We start from the raw sequence: 7,757 nt of genomic DNA, 5'->3' as shown, positions 1-7,757 counted from the left end.
ATGGTACTAGAGAAGCTGTATATCAATATGTACAAGAATAAAACTAGATCCCTCTCTCTCATCCTGTCCAAAAGACAAATCAAAGTGGACCAAAGACTTAGAAATTAGACCAGAAACCTTGCAAATGCTAGAAGAAAATATAGGGTCAACACTCCAACATAATGGTGCAAGCACTAACATTCTTAACAAGACTTCCTAAAGCTCAAGAAGTAAAAACAAGAATCTGTAAGTGGGATGGCATCAAATTAAAAACCTTTTGCACATCAAGAAAATGATAGAGAGCATGAAGAGAGAACCTGTGGAATGGGAGACAATTTTTACTAGCTATTCCTCCAACAGGATTAATGTCCAAAATATAAGAAGAACTCAAAGAAACACCAAAACACCCCAGATAACCAATCATTAAATGGGCAGAAGAACAGACCTTTCTCAAAAGAATAAATGACCAACAAATACGAATGACCAACCAATACATGAAAAAATGTTCAGCTTTGCTAACAAGCCAGGAAATGCAAATCAAAACTACATTGAGATTTCATCTTACTCCAGTCAGAATAGCAATTATCAAGAGTACAGATATTTAAAAATGCTAGTGAAGTTATCGGGGAAAAGGTACATTCATACATTGTTGTTGGGACTACAAATTAGTACAACCACTTTGGAAAGCAATATGCAGATTCCTCAAAACATTAGGAATGGGCCACACACTGTGTGGCATGACTGTCTCTAAATAAAATATAAAATAGGGCTGGGGATGTGGCTCAGTAGGTGAGTGCCCCTGAGTTCAATTCCCAGTACCAAAAAATAAAAATAAAAAGGAATAGGAATGGCACTGCCATGTGACCCAGCAATCCCACTCCTCAGCATATATCCAAAAGAACTAAAATCAGCATACTCTAGTGATACAGGCACACCAATGTTTATAGCAGTCCAACTCACAATAGCCAAGTTACAGAACCAGCCAATGTGCTGGTTCATTATCAACGGACGAATGGATAAAGAAGATATGGTATATTACACAATGGAGATTTACTCAGTCAGAAAGAAGAATGAAACTATGGTATTTTCAGTTAAATGGATGGATATATATAATATCATGTAAGTGAAATAATCACACTCAGAGAAGTGTTTTCCTTTTTCTCTCATATGCGGTAGCTAGACCAATAAAGGGGAAAAAAGAGGGGGTGGGGGGTTGGAGCTCAGGAAATTAGAGGGAAGGTCAGTGGAGTAGAGGAAGGAGATTGGGGAGGTAGAAGGAGAGACAGAAAAAGGGGAGAAATGCAGAATAAATTTGACAAAATTACTCCGTGTACAAGTGTAAATAGATCACAGTGGATTCTACCTGCATGGATATCTATAAAGCACCAATTTAATATTTACAGTGGAAAACCAGTAAAGAAGAGGAAGGGGAATAGTGGGAGGGAGGAGGAAAAGGAATGAAGCAGCACTGGGGACTGAAATGGATCAAATTAAATTTCATATTTTATGAACCCGCTGTTATGTATTAACTATACTGCACTGATAAAGGCATAAAAAGCAATTCTGGTTCTTTCACATTCTTGTCAACTTTTGGCCTTTTAGACATTAGTGGGAATCAGTTGCTTTTTAAATGTGCTTCTTAATAAATATTAATAAAAAGGTAAGTATGTGAATATTGTTCTTTTGAGGAATTAAGGAGTAGGTGAAGGATATGTAATGTTCTAAAATCGTTGTGTTCCCTGAGGTTTATAAATACTATCGTGAATATTCCAAACAGTTAACCTTTTAGTGAGTCTGCCCTAACTAAAATAATCACAACATTTAGTGGGTATAAAATATGTGCTGGGAACTGTACTTCTTTTTAAAACTTTTAGTTTCTTTCATTCCATTTAGCAGATATATTTATTGCCCCATTTTGTTAAGAGAAATTAAGGATGAAGATGACTAAACAATGCACTGAAGTTCATCTAGTCCATAGTAGACTCGGGTCTGCATGATACAAGGTCCATCTATTATGCAGAGAATTCCTAGAAATTACTTCCAATCATTTTAAAAAAATGTCATATTCATGGCCCAAAAAAAGTGTATAGTAGAACAATAATTTTTTTAAAAAAAGGATGAATTTCATTCTTTTTCTCTCCACACAAGTAAGAGGGTAAGTTGTTATAATGTTTTTGGAAAAGATGAATGTATGAGTGCATGACACTAGAACCCAATACTTTCAAAAGTCGAAGAAAATAACCAAGCATTACACTAACAGATTTGCAAATTCACATGAACATACACAGTTAGGTGAATGCATTTAGTATCAACTCTTAAATATATTTTTAAATATATTTTTTAGGTTGACACAATATCTTTTTCTTAATATTTATGTGGTGCTGAGGATTCAACCCAGTACCTCACACATACTAGGTGAGCACTCTACCACTGAGCCACAACCCCAGACCCTTAAATACATATTTTAACAAACATTTTAATGAGCATACACTGATAGTGTCTGATTGGCGGCTAGCTACAAAGCCTTATGCTTTGCTGGTATGACAATGAAAATATAAACAGCATACAAGAATTAAAACAACTAGCTCCCAGCCTCTGCTCTGATTCTATTTCTCTGTTAGCAAACAAACTAAACTGCTTCTGCAGTTACCATCGATTACCTTGCTGAATCTTTAGTTACATCCTGAGACACATATTCTAAGGTGGCATTGTATAAATTGAGGATCTAAAATCCAATAGTTTTCTGGAGTGATGCAAACTTATATATCTTGATGGGATTTGAGTTAACAGGTACTATATATGTATTCATTAAAACTCATGAAATAGTAACTTAGATTTGAATGTTTCACTCTACATAAATTATCTTCTCCCCCTAAAAAAGAACCATGAACTGGTACTGAACTCTAGATAATGATATGCACACTGAAGTGTTAGAAGACATGGACATGTGTGTGTACCACACATAAGATGGATCAATTCCTCTATGGTAAAGCAGGAATAGCAAAACGTTCATGACTGTAGACACTAAGTGTGGACATATAACTGTTTACTGTGCATCTCTTTCAGCTTTTCACCATGTTGACATTTTTTCATAATTAAATTTTGGAGAAAAGAAACAGATTCACACCATGAAAGATGGGTATGGCATCTCCTTCCATTAAAAAAATAATGAATACATACAAATACATATTTTCTTAAATATTTATTTTTTTATTTAAAATATAATTTCTACAATGAGTATCTAGGATTTCTCCTCTGAGTGAGCTTTGAGTGAACAGCATTGGAATTGGTGGGGACAAGGCAAATGTTCTCATGGCTCAGCCCTTCAAATCTATTTATCTGATTCAGTGGAACACCGCTCATTCTTGGTTTTGACCACCACACAATCTTAAGCTATTCCTACTCTTTTGTCATCTATGTTCCATTTACTTTCCTTTTGCCATATGGAAAGGATCTTTGTTTAAAGGCAGCAACCTGAGGAAACACTGATGTTAAAATTCCACAAGTTGACAAGGATTTTAAGCCTGATAATAATTCTTCCATTTTCTCTCAAGAGCTTCACTAGATTTTTAAATGGCACTCTTTTCAAAATTCAAGCAGCACTTTATGATGTCAAAATACAGTGGGAAAAAGAGAAAGTATAGTTAAGATTAGAACCAATTTGGCTATTACATTATTGGGTAGAATATTTATGTTGAAGTGTTTGTGATGCTTGCAAACAATAGCCTGAATCTTTTTGCATGTTGTTTTGGAAACAAAAATTGCAAAAGTTGAGTTTGATATGTAAATGTTAAGAATTCCAAACATGAGGTCATGAAACCAGTTTTGTCAATTTTGATGCTATAAAATATTAGTTAAACTTCGTTCTGCGTTTTAATAAACATTCTGGACTAAAACTCAGTATGAAATAGCTTTCTTAAAATTTATTTCTTGGGAATCCATGGTTTTCTACATAGTTATTTAAAGTTGACTAAATAGTGTAACTTAATAAATGGAAAGAAATCAGGATGAGTTTTGTATGTTATATCATTAGAAATTATATTTTAAATTAACCTAAAATAAGATTTATGATATAATTAATATGCTAACCTAATTTTTTTAAATATTTATTTTTTAAATATTTATTTTAAATATTTATTTTTTAGTTATAGTTGGACACAATACCTTTATTTTATTTATTTATTTTTATGTGGTGCTGGATCGAATCCAGGGCCTCGCACTTGCTAGGCAAGTTCTCTACTGCTGAGCTACAACCCCAGCCCCCTGACCTAATTAATGCTTTTAATTAAAATAACTTTGTCATGGACTGAAGTGTGTTCACCCAAATTCATATGCTGAAGTCCCCTCAGTGTGACTGTATTTGGAGACTGGCTTTTATGGGAGCAATTAAGGTTAAATGAAGTCATAAGGTTGGGGCTCTAACCTGAAAGGACTGACATTCTTATAAGAAGAGGAAGAGACACCATAAATCCTTTCAGTACACACAAAGGAAAGGCCATGTGAGGACACAGTGAGATGGCGACTGTCTGCAAGTCAGAAAGAGAGGCCTCACTCTGCCAGCACCTTGATCGTGGATTTCTAGCCTCCAGAAATGTGACAGTAACGTTCTGTTGTTTAAGCCACCCAGTCTGCTGTATGTTGTTATAGCAGCCTACTATATACACACTACTTTAGTTTCTTCCTTGTAAAAATAAGCAACGTGACTTTAAAAAATCATAAGAGCCTACAAGAATGTATGTTACTGTGATGGACTCAGGAGTTTAAAAATAAAATATTGGTGTTACTGGCACAAGGGCAGGGTCCCAGTGGGTCCCAGGTCCAGGTTCTTGTTGTCCTGAGCAAAGAATTGAGCCAGTCTCTAGAGGTTGGAAGGCAAGGTAGAGGTTTATTAAAAACGAACATAACACTCTGGGATAGGAGAATGGACTGAGCTGCGAAGTAGCTCAAGGCCCCATCTACACAGTGGAGCTTGTTTTAAATGAGCTATGCTAGCTTTCCCCCTTCTCCCCTGGGTGGATCTGAAGTTGACTGGCACCTTGATTGACAACTGAATGTTAATAATATCTTTTCTACTACCTATACATAAAAATCCAGAGTGGGAGCAAACCACCACAAATATGTTAACTAGTAATATATACGTTAAGTAGTAACAAGACAACTCCAGGTCAGTCTCTTTTTTTTAAATAATACCTTTAATTTATTTTTAAAATAAATTATAAATAAATAATAATACCTTTAATTTATTTTTACGTGGTGCTGAGGATCCAACCCAGTGCCTCACCCATGCTAGGCAAGTGCTCTACAAACTGAGCTATAACCCCAGCCCCAGGGCAGACTCTTGAGCTATTGCACATGCCTAAGGGGGCTTTTCCTTTCATGGTCTTAAATCCCCTTGTCCACCTCTAGCTTCCTCCTTTTAACTGCAAGATGGCCCAGTTTCTCACCACAGGAAGGGGCTTCAGGTGGAGTCTTGTGAGGACCCTGGGTGGAGCTGTGACCCCCAAGGACTGTTCCCTTCCCCATGCCCTCTATCTCCAACATCACATTGGGAAACACCAAACATGAAATAGAGTACAAGATATGGCCTACTTCCGAAGAGTTAATCATGTCATTGCAAGATGTTTAAAAATAAATAACATCATACAATTGATTCTATATTATGTGGTACAGATTAAGTATTATATGAGTCCAAAGATAAAATTAGTAGGAAAAATATGGAAAAGGACTAGGGGAAAAGGGAATATTAAATTTTGCCTTAAAGATTGCTGTTACCAGCAGCACAATTCACAATAGCTAAACTGTGGAGCCAATCTAGATGCCCTTCAGTAGATGAACCGATAAAAATAAATGTGGCATTTATGTACAATGGAATATTACTCAGCAATAAAAGAGAATAAAATCATGGCATTTGTAGGTAAATGGATGGAATTGGAGAAGATAATGCTAAGTGACGTTAGCCAATCCCAAAAAACCAAATGCCGAATGTTTTCTTGATGTAAGGAGGCTGATTCATAGTGGCATAGGGAGGGAGAGCATGGGAGGAATAGACAGCTCTAGATAGGGCAGAGGCATGGGAGGGGAAGGGAGGTGGCAGGGGGTTAGAAATGACGGTGGAATGTGATGGACATCATTATCCAAAGTACATGTATGAAGACATGAATTGGTGTGAATATATATACTTTTTATACAACCAGAGATATGAAAATTTGTGCTCTATATTATAATATGCATTGTAATGCATTCTGCTGTCATATATATATATATATATATATATATATAAAACAAAAAAAAAGTTGCTATTGCCTGGGGAGGGCAAGTAACATCCTAGTTCAGGAAAATAACATGGGTTAAAAAAAAAAAAACAACAAGCAAGAGAAAGGATAAGGTAGATTTCACAAAAGGGATGGAAAGTTAACAAGATCTCTCTCTATATATATATATATATCTCAGTCAGCTTGGGCTGCTGTAACAAAACACTGTAGAATGTGATTTTAACAACAAAAATTTATTTTCTCACACTTCCAGGGGCTAATAAGTCCAAAATCAGCACTTTCTTCCTGGCTTTCAGATGGTTATCTTCTACTGTGTCCTCACATGGCAGAGAAAGAGAACTCTCTGATCTCTTCTTAGAAGGGCACTAATCCCATCATGAAGACCCCACCATCAGGATGGAGGTCTAAATATCTAAGCCTGATTAATTTCCAAATGGCTCCATCTTCAAATACCATCACAGTGGGGATTAGGGCTTCAACATATAAACTTGGGGGTGAAGAGAAAAAATTCAGTCCACAGCAGATAGTGAGGAGCTGGAGGTAAGTAGGATCATGGAAACCAGACTTTGGCACCAGATCTGCTGCAATAGGAAATGGTCAAGAGGGAAAGACATAGCCAAGTTTGGTTCTTACAGAGCTAGGGACAACACTGGAGTAGTCTAACAGAAACATCTGGGAGGGAGTTGGAAATTGATGGGTGGCTAAAATCAGGTGAGAAAACCAAAGTAGTATTCAACCCTGTGAATTTTTAAGTACCTGCTTTATTATTACTTATTATTAGCTATCATTATGATACTTAATTTTAAAGTGAAATCAACTTTGAAATTAAGTATCATAATGAAAGCACTAGCCCAGGGACTCTTAAGAGTTCACTTAACACTGTGCCCTGTTGGGACGGATAATGGCTTCTCGTTTTGAATGGCAAAGCCCACCAGCTCTGACATATGAGTGCCTGGGCTCAACTCTCCAACTACTAGCTACGTGATCTTGGGCAAGGAAGACCTATAAGGTGGTTCTGAGGACCACCCAGTGACTGCAATTGCTTTGCACAGCCCCTTATACTTCACTGGTATCTGATGTTTTCTGCTCCTGAAAAATGTTTGGATTTTTATTTGGGGGAGTATTGTTTCATTTTGTTGGAAAATAGCATGCTAACTTCATGCCTTCCATGCAGAGTTTTCTCTCTACTGCTGTCTCTGTTTATAATCAAGATTCTTTTTTTTTTTTAAAGAGTGAGAGAGGAGAGAGAGAGAGAGAATTTTTAATATTTATTTTTTAGTTCTCGGCGGACACAACATCTTTGTTGGTATGTGGTGCTGAGGATTGAACCCGGGCCGCACGCATGCCAGGCGAGCGCGCTACCACTTGAGCCACATCCCCAGCCTCTATAATCAAGATTCTTAATAGAGCAGGAAAGGAACAGAGGAAAGGAGACAAAGGAGAAGACAGAGGGGAAAAAAGACAAGTGAGGCCCAGTGATTTCGTATCTGCACTGAGAAGCTGTCA

This window comes from Ictidomys tridecemlineatus, chromosome 15, assembly GCF_052094955.1.
Source record: "Ictidomys tridecemlineatus isolate mIctTri1 chromosome 15, mIctTri1.hap1, whole genome shotgun sequence".
Lineage (NCBI taxonomy): Eukaryota > Metazoa > Chordata > Mammalia > Rodentia > Sciuridae > Ictidomys > Ictidomys tridecemlineatus.
This window is presented reverse-complemented; position numbering follows the sequence as displayed.